Below are 14,121 nucleotides of genomic sequence, written 5' to 3'. Positions count from 1 at the left end.
CTGGAAGGATCTCAGGAAGATCTTTCTGAGGAAGTAATATTCAAATTGACTTAAAGATGAGTGGGTTGGACAGAGGAGTTGGGGAGAGAGTGCTCCAGGCAGAGGGAGCCCCGTGGGTGAGGAGGAATCGAGATAAGTCTCGGGACAGCTACAGCTTTGCTGCTTCTGAGACCACGCAAGTGTTGGCCTCTGCCATGGACAGAGGCAACTGTGGCCAACTCACGGGGGGCCAACAGTCTTGGGTCACCACCCCCTTCCGGCCACAGCAAGAGGCCATGTGGCTTGTGGATGCAGTAGAAGACAGCCTGCCAAACGTCTCCAGGAACATCTGTTCTTGATGGCCTTAATCCAGCCCCTGCGCATTCCTAAAAAGAGCACCAGCACCTCCGGGACAAATGCTCTCATCTTCCCTTCCCTTTTTCTACTCTGACCCTCTCCTCTTCCTTATTCCTTCTTTAGGTTCTTCTCTTATCATAGTACATCAATGCAAATAGCAAATTCTCTTATCATAGTAGATCAATGCAAATAGCAAATTTAAAGATTTTTTTTTTGGTCAGATTGGCAGAAGTTTAAAAAACTAATACTATAAAATGCTGGAGGGGGCCTCCCTGGTGGCGCAGTGGTTGAGAGTCCGCCTGCCGATGCAGGGGATACGGGTTCGTGCCCCGGTCTGGGAGGATCCCATATGCCGCGGAGCGGCTGGGCCCGTGAGCCATGGCCGCTGGGCCTGCGCATCCGGAGTCTGTGCTCCGCAACGGGAGAGGCCACAAGAGTGAGAGGCCCGCATACCGCAAAAAGAAAAAAAAAAAAAAAAAAAATGCTGGAGGGGGATGCCAGGACATGCAATGCCATTGTTCAGTTAGGGAGTCTGTAACTTAGGGATGCCTTTTTGAAAAACAATTTGGCAGCACCTATAAACGTTGTAAGCACACGTGCCTTTGGACTGAGCAACTCCACTTCAGGAAATCATGCTTTAAAAATACTTGCTCGTATGCACAAAAGGAGGATGTTAAACGTTGTGTATAGCTATTTATCATGGATGATAGTGAAAAACTGGAAACAAATGTTCATCAGTTAGGAAGCAATGTAAATTAAGTTACCATAGATCCATACTCTGGAATACTATGAAGCCAGTAAAAGAAAGAATTAAACCCTAATGATTTCCAAGACGTGTTGTTACATGAAAAGAGCAAGTTGCAGAACAGTTAGAATACTGTGTACCCAATGATATTTTTAAAGAAAGGTGTATGTGGAAGTGTGTAAGCATGTAAATACAGAGAAAGGAAACAGAAGAAAGCATCACACTACTGGCAGAGGACATCTCTAGGGAGATAAGTGGTGATTACAGGGGGGTGAGAGGCAAGTGTTCATGGTCTCCTAGAAGAGTCATGGTCAAGTTCACGGTCTCCTTCTATGAGGTCCCTAGAAGAGTCAAATTCATAGGGATAGAAAGTAGACAGTGCTTACCAAGGGCTGCAGGGAGGAGGGGATGGGGAGTTAATGTTTAATGGGGACAGAGTTTCTGCCTGGGAGGATGAAGAAGTTCTAGAGATGGATGGCGGTAATGGCTGCAGAACAATGAGAATGTACTTAAGGCCACAGAACTGCATACTTAAAAATGGTTAAAATGTAAATTTTTTGTTATGTATATTTTGCCACAATTTTAAAAAATTGATTAATACGAATAATTCCATCAGGATTCATTTCCAGTGTGGAACATCTGAAGACTCTTGTTTATAGGCATGGCAGTTAATGTCAGCAAATCACCAAGGGAGGAACATATTGACCTCCCACTTATCAGACTCCATCACAAGAATTTTAACAAGGTATTTACAGGCCAACCTCAAGATCCTTTGAAATGGACTTCTTAAATGACCCAGCCTTCTAAACTCCCGACGTCCAATGGTGTGATTGAGGGACAGACTCATAACTGTCATTTAAGAAAAGAAACAAAAAATAAAGGAAAGAAAGGCCACAATGGTTTAGCTCCGTTCTTAAATGCTCCTCCTTGGAACCTGTAGCAAAGTGGGCACTTTTTATAGTATGTGTTCACATTTACAGTGGCCGCTTCTCTATCTGAGCTGGCTTCTTGAAGACAAAGCCTCCAGTGACATCAAGTCATGAGGTGCAAATAAGACTAGCGTTAAACTACCTCGTGCCCAAACACATCACATTTGGCATCTGCACATCATTACTGAAGCCCACTGAACAAAGCAGAGGGACCACATTGATTACATCCAGCCAGACCACTTTGTGGAGGAAGCAAATAAACACAAACAAACCCAAGTCGCGTAACGTTTCACTGCGCTTCTATAGGCATCTGTCAGAATAAAAGAGAGGAGATGTTTATGCTGGGACAGGAAGTCCAGGTCAAAGGTGGAGGGAGAAAGGCTCCAGTACTTAAGAAGAACCCAGGGCAGGAAAGCAAATGTCATTGATAGAAAGTCCATCATGGTCCCAGGTAACCAAATATTCTCAGCCTTTGATTTTTACAGGCGGGTGATTTACGAATCATGACAAAACAGAAGGGACATACCTTGAGTGAATGCCCATTTAGATGAGGGGATAAAACCCTGGTGTTTACTATCAGGGCTGTTAATCTCTCAAATGAATACTAATCAGAGATATTTATTGAAAACGAGAATGATGCCATTTTCTGCTGTATCTCGTGTCATCTGAGCGACCTTGTACTTGAGAACCGCAAGGCAGGAATGTATTCAGCCTCCAGGAAATTGTGAAAGTCTAAATTAGCAAACTTGAGCTACCCGAGCACCCTTGAAAAATATAGAACTAAACACTGAGGAAGAAGCAAAGACTAACATTTCGCTAGAAAAGGGGACACAGGCCACACTCCCTTAAAAGCCTGATATTGCTTTCAGAATGAAAACTGCATTTCCCAGTGAAACTACAGGTTGGCATTGACCATGGGGCTGACCTCCCCTCAGAACCAGTCGAAGGTGACAGCAGAATCGTAGTACTTAGAGTTGGAGGGGCCTTAGCGTGTCACCTCCCTGCCTCCCGGTCACTGCAAGAATGCCCTCCAGCCCTCCAGAGGCCGGGAGCTCACTCTCTCCCATCAAGGGACCCCACCCCAAGAGCTGAGATGAAATCGCCCTCCTTAGAGATGCAGCCACCACCCCCAGTCCTGCGTGCTGCAATGAACCAGGACCAAAGTCTCCCCCCGGTGCTGCTACTGCTTTCCAGAACAGCTCTCACACTGTTCCTTCTCAAATCTCCTCCACGTAAAATATCATCAGGTCCTTGGGTGAAGTGATTTTTCTAAGCACTAGACCCCTGCCCCTGATATCCTGGTCAACATTTCCACCCTTTTTCAGCCCAAGAGTTTCTTTGAAGCACAAACTTGAAAAAGCAAATGCCTCCCACGCCCCTTTACTACCACTCTAAGCTGTTAATGATCAATTACCCCTGGGAGGTAGGAGAGCAGAGCCCCTACCGCAGACTTTGCAGAGAAAGGTTAAAGCAGAGAAGGAGACAATAATAAGGCATTGGGCCAAAGAAAAGAAGAGGGAGGAATGACAAGAACTATCTTGGCCTCCATCACAATTTTACCCAAGGTGGATATGGTACACGGATGTGCACGCACATGTGCACACACACATACACACACACCCCACACTCATTAAGTAGCCCAGACAAGCAGCCAAATAGCTCAGTGTACCACCCGACCCGATGTCACCCCGCTGACCATTAATGGATCCTGCATCTTCTCCATTGTAACAACTTAATCACTTACCCATCATCTTCTCTCCATATGGACTTAGAGACAGTGTTGGGGTAAAGAGCTTCAATCTCTTTACAAGCTGCCCAATAAAGATAAGTGGAAGTATCAAAATTCTCCGTGAACTAAAACCTCACACTGCAGAGGTTCCTCACATATAATACTTTCTGAGGGCGATCAGGAGCCAGATGGAATAACCTAATAAAAGTTAAAACCAGGGGCAGGCAGAGCTATAATGCATGTGGTCAAATGAGCATTTCTGATATGGAAATTTCCTTTGCAGAACTGAATAGGTTCTCTAGGCATTTTCCAGACTTGGATTTCTCTAGATGATTTTTCAATTCCAACTCTCCATCATCACCCCACTCCCTAACCCCCAAATCTGTCCTATAACTTATGAAATCAGGTAATTTTTTCCAAGTCTTTTTGTATTAAGGTTATTAGGAAAGAGTAAAACCCTATTCAGACCGCAAATGTCAAAACTCAATCATTTATTTACCTTTGTCTGATATAATTAAGATAGGAACCGTTTTTTTCCTTGCATGCTGATGAGTCCTCTAAAGATCAGACCATTTCAACTCATTTTCTTACACTGCGCCGAGGAGCACAATGCCCCCTGCTCAAGCAAGCGGAGGTAAAAAAATAAAAGGAGGGGTATTAAAAAGGGGGGTAGGGGCTTCCCTGGTGGTGCAGTGGCTGAGAGTCCGCCTGCCGATGCAGGGGACACGGGTTCGTGCCCTGGTCCGGGAAGATCCCACATGCCGCGGAGCGGCTGGGCCCGTGAGCCATGGCCGCTGAGCCTGTGCGTCCGGAGCCTGTGCTCCGCAACGGGAGAGGCCGCAACAGTGAGAGGCCCGCGTACCTCAAAAAAAAAAAAAAAAAAAAAGGGGTAGGGGTGGGGGTGGGGGTGGGGGTGGGGATAGAAGGAAGTGAGATATCATTACTCAGTCAGAAAAAATCGTGGATATGTTTCAGTTGCCTGTCAGCTTTACAAAGCACTTTCACTCAGGGACCTTGAGTCTCACACATGCTGCAAGGCAAGCAGGGAAGTGGTCATCGGCCTCATTTTATGCACAAGAAAACTGAGGATCAGAGAAGTTAAGGAATTTGTTCCATGTCCTAATGATTCACAGACCCAAATATGTAGTCCAGCCTGCATTTGGGTCCCACCTGTCACTCTTTTGAAGAGCTACTAGAAGACCTGCCTGGCTCTGGCTTTCTTGCAAAACTGGAGATCCTGAGCAGTTCTCCCGGCTGTGCCCTTCTCCTGCCTTTGGATCCCCTGCCTACCCAATGTCAACCCAACACCATCAATCCCTATCAAGAGCATCTGATTATGCCCTCCCACCCACCTCTTCAGCCAGCCCGCAGATGGTCAAGTATCCTGATAAATCAACTCCCACTAAAGCATTCTCCTCAGAACCCAAGGAGATTAAGTACCCTGCCAAGGTCCACAGTTAGTTAGCTGTAGCACCAGGATTTGAACCCCAAACAGGGTATAATCCAGGTTTTATCACAGGCATGGTGAAGTAAACATTCCCAGAAATCCGTGATGACAACACTTGGGAAGTTACATTCTCTGCATACATCATACTAGAGTTGAGAGTTATGAGCAGTAAAAAAGACTCATGAACTTTATAATTATGCTAAGCATGGGTGTCAGGAGGCAAGATTTTAACGATTCACCATACAGAGGCAGTTTTGCACTTGGAGTGCTCCCTGTCACAGGGGATGAGGACCTCCTTTCCAATTGCCACCAGGTTCCACAGACCTCCAGGTTCTGTCTTTGCCCAGAACAGATCTCAGAACCTCTGTGTGAACCCAGTGGCTGACCCACCCCCCTTCCCACACCTACTACCCTGCCTTTCAGATGATGGATTAAACCTGAAGCCTGGTCATTCCCAGCAGGGACGGTTCCAGCATGCCCCCAGACCCTGTTTCTGCCCAAATCCTTTAAAAATATGCGTCTAAGGGAAATTAAACTTCACCTGATACTTAGAGCTATACCCTCAACAAAATAGAGAGAATATTCTAGATTATACTATGAAAGCCTCTGATCCAGGTTAACATTTTATTAAACACAGATACATGTCAAGCCCTGGCACATGGTTACAACTGATGACAATGACGATGATGCCAATCACCACTTACTGGGCTTTGACTCCACTCCACACGCTGTGGCAGTTCCGCATTAACATTATCTTATTTACTGCTCATTAACCCAGAGGTACATATTATTATTATTCCCATAGCAGGTGAGAAGACCAGGGCCTACATAGAGATTAAGAAATTTGCCCATGGTTAAATACGCATCCAGCCAGGACTCAACTCCTGTTTGAAACGTCCTGGACTCTTAATTGCAGTATCGTTAAAACAGGCCTAGGCAATGAGAAAAACTCAAAAGCTTGAGATTTTCTGGAACGATACGCAAGTGCTTATTTCAAACTCCGAGCCTACACAATGAGGCTGGATCCTGGCAAACAAACAGACACTACACACAAGCTCCTTCTCAAAGTACCAGTTTCTGTTCTGGGGCCAACTCTAAATACCATATAACCAGATTTTCTCTGTGTATTTTTGGAACTTACTCAGGCATAACAGGAATGAAAACACTCATCCACTGTAGGGGGAAATGGAGATGAAGTGTGGAAGAAACGCTCAGCAAGCAATGCTGGTGTGGAAAAAGAGGAAGGGAAGCTGAGACCCTCCTCCCCTGTTTTGGGTGGAGTGGAACCCATCCCATCTGACTTGGCCATTGCCCTGGGGTCCTTCCCTAGCTTTTTTGCCCAGCCTTTCTTTTTTTTTTTTTTATATGTATATATGTAATTTATTATGAGGAATTGGTTCACACAATTACAGAGGTTGAGAAGTCCCACAATCTGCCACATGAAAGCTAGAGACCCAAGAAAGCCAAAGGCCTGAGAACCAGGGTAACAAGTGGTATGAGTTCTACTCCAGGTCTGAAGGCCTGAGAAGAGAAGTGCTGATGGTGTAAGTCCCAGCCCAAGGGCTGGAGATCAGTGTCTTAGCTCAGCCATTAGGCTGGGAGCAAATCCTCCCTTTCTCCACCTTTTAGCTCTATTCAGGCCCTCAGTAGATTGGATTCCCACCCACACTGGGAAGGGCAATCTGCTTTACTCAGTCTACCAATTCAAATACTAATTCCATCCAAATTACCCTTGCAGACACACCCCAGAAATAATGTTTAACCAAATATCTGGGCACCCCATGATCCGGTCAAGTTGACACACAAAATTAAACATCACAAGTCCACCACTTGTCAACTTGGCATCTATATGCATCTCTTTAAATCATACTCAGACTCCAAAGACCATGGCAAGGTCATAAATCTGCCTAACATGATAGAACTATCCTATGTTCAACCAAAAGTTCACTAACCCCTTCTCCAGAAGAGGAGGTAAAGTCCTTGAGTGATGTTTACTCTTCTTCTTGATTCTTCATAACTGAAATGCTATGAGGTCAAATTAACAATACTTAAGTACTATGATACAAAGTCAATACATCTTATGTTACATGGTGAGGAAATAAAAGAAAGAAAACAAAGTTATTGTTAGATCTATAGAGAGAAACATAAACCTGTTCATAAAGTGAGGAAATACTCATGATAATTACAATCTTCATTCTGTAACTGGTCCTATGGTCATAGCTGGTATTATCATGACCTTCTTCCACTTTTTGTATTCCCTTGGCTTTCAGCAAACACCTCAGCTGGTCCTGGTTCTTTATCTGGTAGGGTGACCCAAACCTTCTTTCCTGAAGGATCTGGGCCATTATTAGTCCAGTGACAATTGGGTTGTTATCGTTTTTCATGACCCTTAATCACAGGGCTTGGTAATATGCCCAGCCTTTCTTAATCCTGCTCTGTCTGCCTGTCTTCTTTCCCCTATGCTCTTTTCCCTCTGACCACCATAAATAATGGACTGGAAGGAGACATACATAGAAAGGTACCCAGAGGAGTGAGAATAAAATGCACAAAATCAGGTTACGCTGCAACTCATTCCTTTGCTCCTCCAGTGAAAGACTCTGCTAATCAAATAACAGGGCAGTAGGAGGGGACAGAAAATCCATTGTCCTAGGAATGAGTAGCTCTGGATTCTAATCCTGACCAAGCAGGCGTGTGACCTAGAGCCTCTATTTCTTTGACTACAAAATGGGAGACAACAGAACCCATCTTTCAAGTTCCTTCTCATTTTTGAACCCTCGAGTTTCTGCAGCTGGAAACAGTATTACAAAATAAATAGTATTATAAAATACTAATAATAATATTACAAAATAATTGGTCCACTCTCTGATGAAGTGGCTCTTAGGTGAGACCCACAGACTCGTGGCTACCCTCCTCCATCTAATTACTGATCTGGTTATTGTTTACTGACTGATCATTGTAAAAATCAACAGAGATAATCTAGACCTTCCAAAGTGGATATTTTTTTCTCTTGATAGCCTACTTATAAAACAGATCCAATAACTGCCTAACTTCTGCTTTGAGCAGCAGAGACATACCTAAAGATGACGATACTTTCTAATTTGAGAAGGGTTTCCAAGCAACAAGTGTGAATAATCTTTTCCAGTCCGTGTGCTTTGGCTTTACATTATTTCCACACTAATGTTGACTTTGTCAGACTTCTCAGGCAAAGAGACTCGTGAAGACAAATAAGTATAAAGTTTAAACGCTAGACGTTTATTTTCTTTTCAATCCATCTTCAAGGTGAACCCGTCCCTTCACAGGAAAGACAGGTCTTCTGGATTTTAGGAGCTTATCACCAGTCCTTGGGCAAAGTTACAATCTGTTAACAAAGGACTATTGTAATCAAAGGAATCTAACAGAAAAGTTTCTCTTGCCACTTGCCTGGCAAAGAAAATTTTTCTTTCCCTAACTACTTATTAAAGTACTCATGTTTAAATCGGGGATATTTCAGTGACATCAGAATACAGACCAACCCTGAGCCTTTGTGCAAACTTAAATTACCGCTTGAAAATGTTCTGTTAACTTTCAATTTTCTTGTATTTTCCTTTATTTTTTTCATACCTTGCTACATTCTTTGAACTTCGTTGAAGGTAGCTATTTCGAATTTGCTAGATTAGACGGATGGAGCATTTCAGTTCTGTTGAGCACACGCATCTGATAAGTCTTTGATGCATATCTCTATCGGCTTGTGGTAAGGGCAAAAATTAAAGGCAGGTGGGAAAAGCAAGCTGAGTGCCTAAGAGGCAAATCTAGAACATGTTATAACATTGTTATCATTGGCTGGGGTCAGGCCTCTGCATCTTTCCCCCGCATCAGGAGTTGGGGTTTGTTTGGAGACACAGAGGGAGGCCCCTGATTGGATTCATATTGGGCTGACAGCGGGAGGAAAAACCTCTGGAGCTGCTGCAAGGCAGGGAAAGAGTGGATCCTGGTGGCCAGACAGGAAAGCGGCAAAGGGAGGGGGCCGCGGCTCAGGACTTCTGAAGGCGGTACCTTCTGGTTTATCTGCATGTATTAACAACTTGTACCTTGAATAAATTTTTAAAAAATATATTGTACCTTCAGCAAAACTCATCATTCTTGGTATGTAAATTAACATCCCACTTTGAAAGTCAGAATAATTGATTCCTTACTATTTAGGAGATATTCCTAAAGTTGGATTCCAAGACTGGAAGGTGATTTAGAAATTCCAAACGTGATAAAAATCAGAGGTTTCTACCACAATGGCAACTCCTTGCTCTGCTCTTGTGTTTGTCCTCTTCCTCCTTATCCTTTCCTGGAACTGAGTGGTTGGAGAAAAGAAAAAAGGAAAAAAAGATGCAGAGAAAGGGAGGGTAGGCAGGTTTAGAGAGCCAGCTTTTTCCCTCCTTGCTGTCACCAAAACCAAGAGGCGTCAGCAGCTGGACTGGCTATCTTGAATCTTCTATCCTCTGTGTATGAAATTCCCCCCATTTTATCCTTTAAATGTATCCATGTTTCCTTGTCAGCAGAGTTACCACTCAAACAAAACATTGTAAGCCCTCAGACAGGCTCAATCCAGGCTCTGAGACTACAGACACACCCTGGGGAGAAAAGTTTGCGTTCTCTGCCAAAGGTACCGTACTTTGGCATACCAGAAAAGGATAAGGGGAATTTGTTTCACATCCTCATGCCTGCACTATTTGTGCACAAACTTTTGGTAGGCACCTGAAAAATAAACCAGAGGGTGTGTGTCGGCACCCTGAGCAAGTGCTCCGCTAGCTTTCTGGGGGCAAATAACCTCTTATTTGCTGAGTCATTCCTATAAAGCCATTTCTAGGAGGCACTGGCCAACACCCCTAGAGTACTGGAGGCTGCCCAGGAGATGGTGCATTGAGAACAGCCCGGGACACAGTCATGGGAGACTTGGGCTTGATGGGGCACTTGGCTGTGAGCGCCATGATGCCACTAAGTACCCTCTCATGCCCAGAAACTTGCCATGGAGTCCTCTCTGTGGTGTGAATGCCAAGCAGAGAGCCACTGTGTGCCATCTTGGAGACAGCTCGAGCTCCCTCCAGCTCCAGGTTCCATGCTCTGGACTCCGTCTTCACGTTACACTTGGTTGTTGCTGCCACATAGGGCACCAGGGAGACACAGAGGCTGGCCTGGGACAGGATGAGATGCTACACAGGCACAGCCCTCACTAGAAGGAGCTCCACCTTTCTCCCTGGTCCTGGTCAATCCTGGGGATCCAAGCTCCGCTTTCAGACCTCCCATATCCTGCCCTTCTGGCTCCTTTCCTTTTGTTTTCTCCCAACTCCTACCATACTAATAACAGCTAACCTTCACTGAATGCTTACCTCGTGGCAGGGGCTTTCTATGGGTTAACTCAATTAACCTTGCTGTGATCCCCATTTTAATAAGGAGGAAATTGAGACTGGAGGGTTAGCAACCTGCCCAAGATCACAAAGCTAGCAAGTAAGGATTTGAAGGCAGATTTTGAATTGCCTGAACTTACGCCCTTATACCATTACATTATCCTTCCCCTGTTGTTGAGATATTGATCACATCACGGTTGTCCTTGATATTCACTTAAAGGCTGTGTAAAAAGGAGGAGGGGTGAGAGAAGTGTATGTTCACACCACAATGCTAAGAAGATTGCTGCATACACTGTTACCCTTCCTTAACACCAGACTTCTGGCTGGGTGTTCTGCAGACCATCAGTGTCAAAATCATCTGGGAAGCTTGTTAAAGATTCTTGCTCTGGGGCCCTAACCCACATCTGCTCAGTCAGATGGCTGAGGCTGGGGCCCAAAAACGTGCAGGTTCGGTAAGCTCCCCAGGTGATTCTTACATATACTAATATTTACAAACCACAAAACTGCTCTCAAATGATCTATGAAACAATATCTGTTGGCACTAAATTTTGGGAGGTTGAGGGGGAATTGAAGGGATATTCTTCCATGTCGGTCCAATGAAGCATAGATGTAGTGGCAAAAAGCACATTTGAAAAAGGATTCATGGGACTTCCCTGGTGGTGCAGTGGTCAGGAATCCACCTACCAATGCAGGGGACACGGGTTCGATCCCTGGTCCCGGAAGACCCCACATGCCGTGGAGCAACTAAGCCCATGCACCACAACTACTGAGCCTGCGCTCTAGAGCCCGTGAGCCACAACTACTGAAGCCCACGTGCCTAAAGCTCCATGCTCCGCAACAAGAGAAGCCACTGCAATGAGAAGCCCACACACCACAACAAAGAGTAGCCCCTGCTCACCACAACTAGAGAAAGCCCGCACGCAGCAACGAAGACCCAACACAACCAAAAATTAATTAATTAATGAATTAATTTTAAAGAAGAAAAAGAAAAAGAATTCATCGTCTGTTCCCTGACAAGACATTTTTAGGAAAAGAAAAGAAACGCACCCATCCCCCCAAAAATTGAAAGTGGAGGGAAATTCAGTTGTTAACTATAAGGTTACTTGATTTGTTTTCATTAGTTTTTTGTTCTGATTTGATTATTCTCCTCTTGAAAGATTTTGATGTTTTAGTTTGTACATTGCTTAATCCACATTGCTTAACATGTTCTTGCCCTGCAATTTCCAAGGAAATCTGGAGCTGGTGGTCCCACAGGAATGATGTCTCATGCCGGGAGCTGCCCACAAGCTCTCAGAACCCAATAGGAAACAGAATGGTGCCATGACCACTGGTGAATCGCCAGGCATGATCAGTTTCCTGGGCAAGGGGATGTACTTAGAAATACTGTCATGGAAGCATAGAGTTTCAGACCTGGAAAGAACTCCTTTCTGCCTCACCTTGCCATCCATGCTATTATTAACATTTTTCTTTTAATCAGCTCCTGTTTTTACTCAAATTTACTCAAGAAGAAAACTTCGAGTTGGTACTGTAAATGGAAGATCCCAACCCTCCTTGTCTGAACTCACTGAAACTGAGGGACAGGGTGGATTTAGATAAGGAGGGATGCTCTTCTAAAGTCTAGCTAGAGGGCTTCCCTGGTGGCGCAGTGGTTGAGAGTCCGCCGCCTGCCGATGCAAGGGACACGGGTTCGTGCCCCCATCCAGGAAGATCCCACATGCCGCGGAGCGGCTAGTCCCACGAGCCATGGCCGCTGAGCCTGCGCGTCCGGAGCCTGTGCTCCGCAGCGGGAGAGGCCACAACAGTGAGAAGCCCGCGTACCGGAAAAAAATTTAAAAAATAAAAAAAAATAAAGTCTAGCTAGAAACATCACCTGCCTGGGACTCTAAGCCTGGAGGCTGCTCTCTCTTTGTCAAAAGGAGAGATTGGCAAGGGTCAGAGGACTGTTACAGCTATACTACTGTTCAACTGAGAGGCAACCTAATTCAACTGAGGAAGTAGGGAGGGGTGGTAATGTAAAAGATAATTGAAAATCCACCCTACCTGCCACTGCCTCTGGCCCACCGGCGGGGCTCGTTCTTTGGCTAAGGATGCCTACACTTTTATTGAGGCCATGCTCCACTGCTCTGCTGCCCCAGGCCATGTTCTCACTCTTGCCACTTCTCCTTTTTGGTTGTTTCTGTTTGTGCTATGCAAAGACACTAGACCCTGTCACAATGGACTTGGCAATGGTCACCCCTTTCCAGCTAAAAGCATGAATGAAGAGACAGTTTGCTCTTTTCCTTTCTTTTCCCAATGGTGGATATCATGCTCCAAAGCAATGAAATGTACACAGGTCAGAGGTCTTAAATTATTCCTCTGCTAGAACATCTAACATGTCTCCTGCCACCTATAAAACAAAGCACAAATCCCTTCATCCAGCATTTAAGGCCCTCTACGACCTGATCCCAACATATTTTTCACAGAATCACAGTCACTGAGAGTTAGGAAGGATTTAGAGTCCTTCCATTCCAATGGAGTCTCTAGCCAGCCCTCAAGTACTTCAGAATCGACCAGAGATCGTGGTTCTCAGCCTAACTGCCCATTAGAATTGCCTGGGGAACTCTGAAAACTCCCAAAGCCCGGCTGCACCCAAGACCCACTGAATCAGAAACGCTGTAGGTGGACCAAGGGATCAGTAGTTTTAAAAACACAGACGATTCCAACACACAACTAAGAGAACCACTCCTCCTGGGCTACACCTCATACCTATGGAAACACGATCTCCAGGGGGTGGGATCCTGGAATCTGTATTTTAAATAGATACACAGGACCTTGTAATGTGAAACCAAGTTTCAGAACCAGAACTAGTCCAACTTCCATAGTCTAGAGATTATGAAACAGAAGCCCCAAGTTGCTAAATCATAGAACCAGTGACAAAAGCTAGTTAGTGGCAGAAGGGGAAGCAGAATCCATGTCCAAGGTTCCTCCCATGATGCTCCGCTGCTGTCTAACCTTTTCTCCCCACCAGCTTTCATGTACACCTTGTCCTCCAGCCGGGCCCATCTGTCCACTGACCCCTAAATTCATTTGTGTCATGTTGATGCCACTGCCCCCACCTGGAATAGCCATGCCTTTCTTTCCAGTTTAACTAAGTCCTGGCTTGGCTTCCTTTTAGGCTGTTTCCACTTCCTGCATAAGCTCTCTCAGCCTCCACTCCAGCACAGGCCACCTCTCCTTCCTTTCTACCCCATAGCACTTATGGTCACATTTAGCCTTGAGTTATTCTGTAATAACACAGGATAGAAATTCCCAGAGGGCAGAGACTATGGCTTTTGTTCTTCTCATATCCACCCGGTTCACTCAGAATAAGCACTCGACAAAGGCTCTTCCATTCCCAGAGAGCAAGCCTCAAGACTCATTCAAGTATATACCTTGATGAAAATCACCTTTTGGGCCCCTTTCAAAATCTGTTGCAAGCAGAAGGAAAAAAAGAGAATTGCTTTCTGTATTTCTCTCTTTTTTCCTACTTCATTTTTTTTTAAAAATAGCCTTGGGGTTTATGTCACTCACAGTCAAGTGGC

Source organism: Mesoplodon bidens (genome assembly GCF_964165515.1).
Source record: "Mesoplodon bidens genome assembly, chromosome: 8".
Lineage (NCBI taxonomy): Eukaryota > Metazoa > Chordata > Mammalia > Artiodactyla > Ziphiidae > Mesoplodon > Mesoplodon bidens.
The sequence above is the reverse complement of the archived record's forward strand: the minus strand, read 5'-3'. Positions refer to the sequence as shown.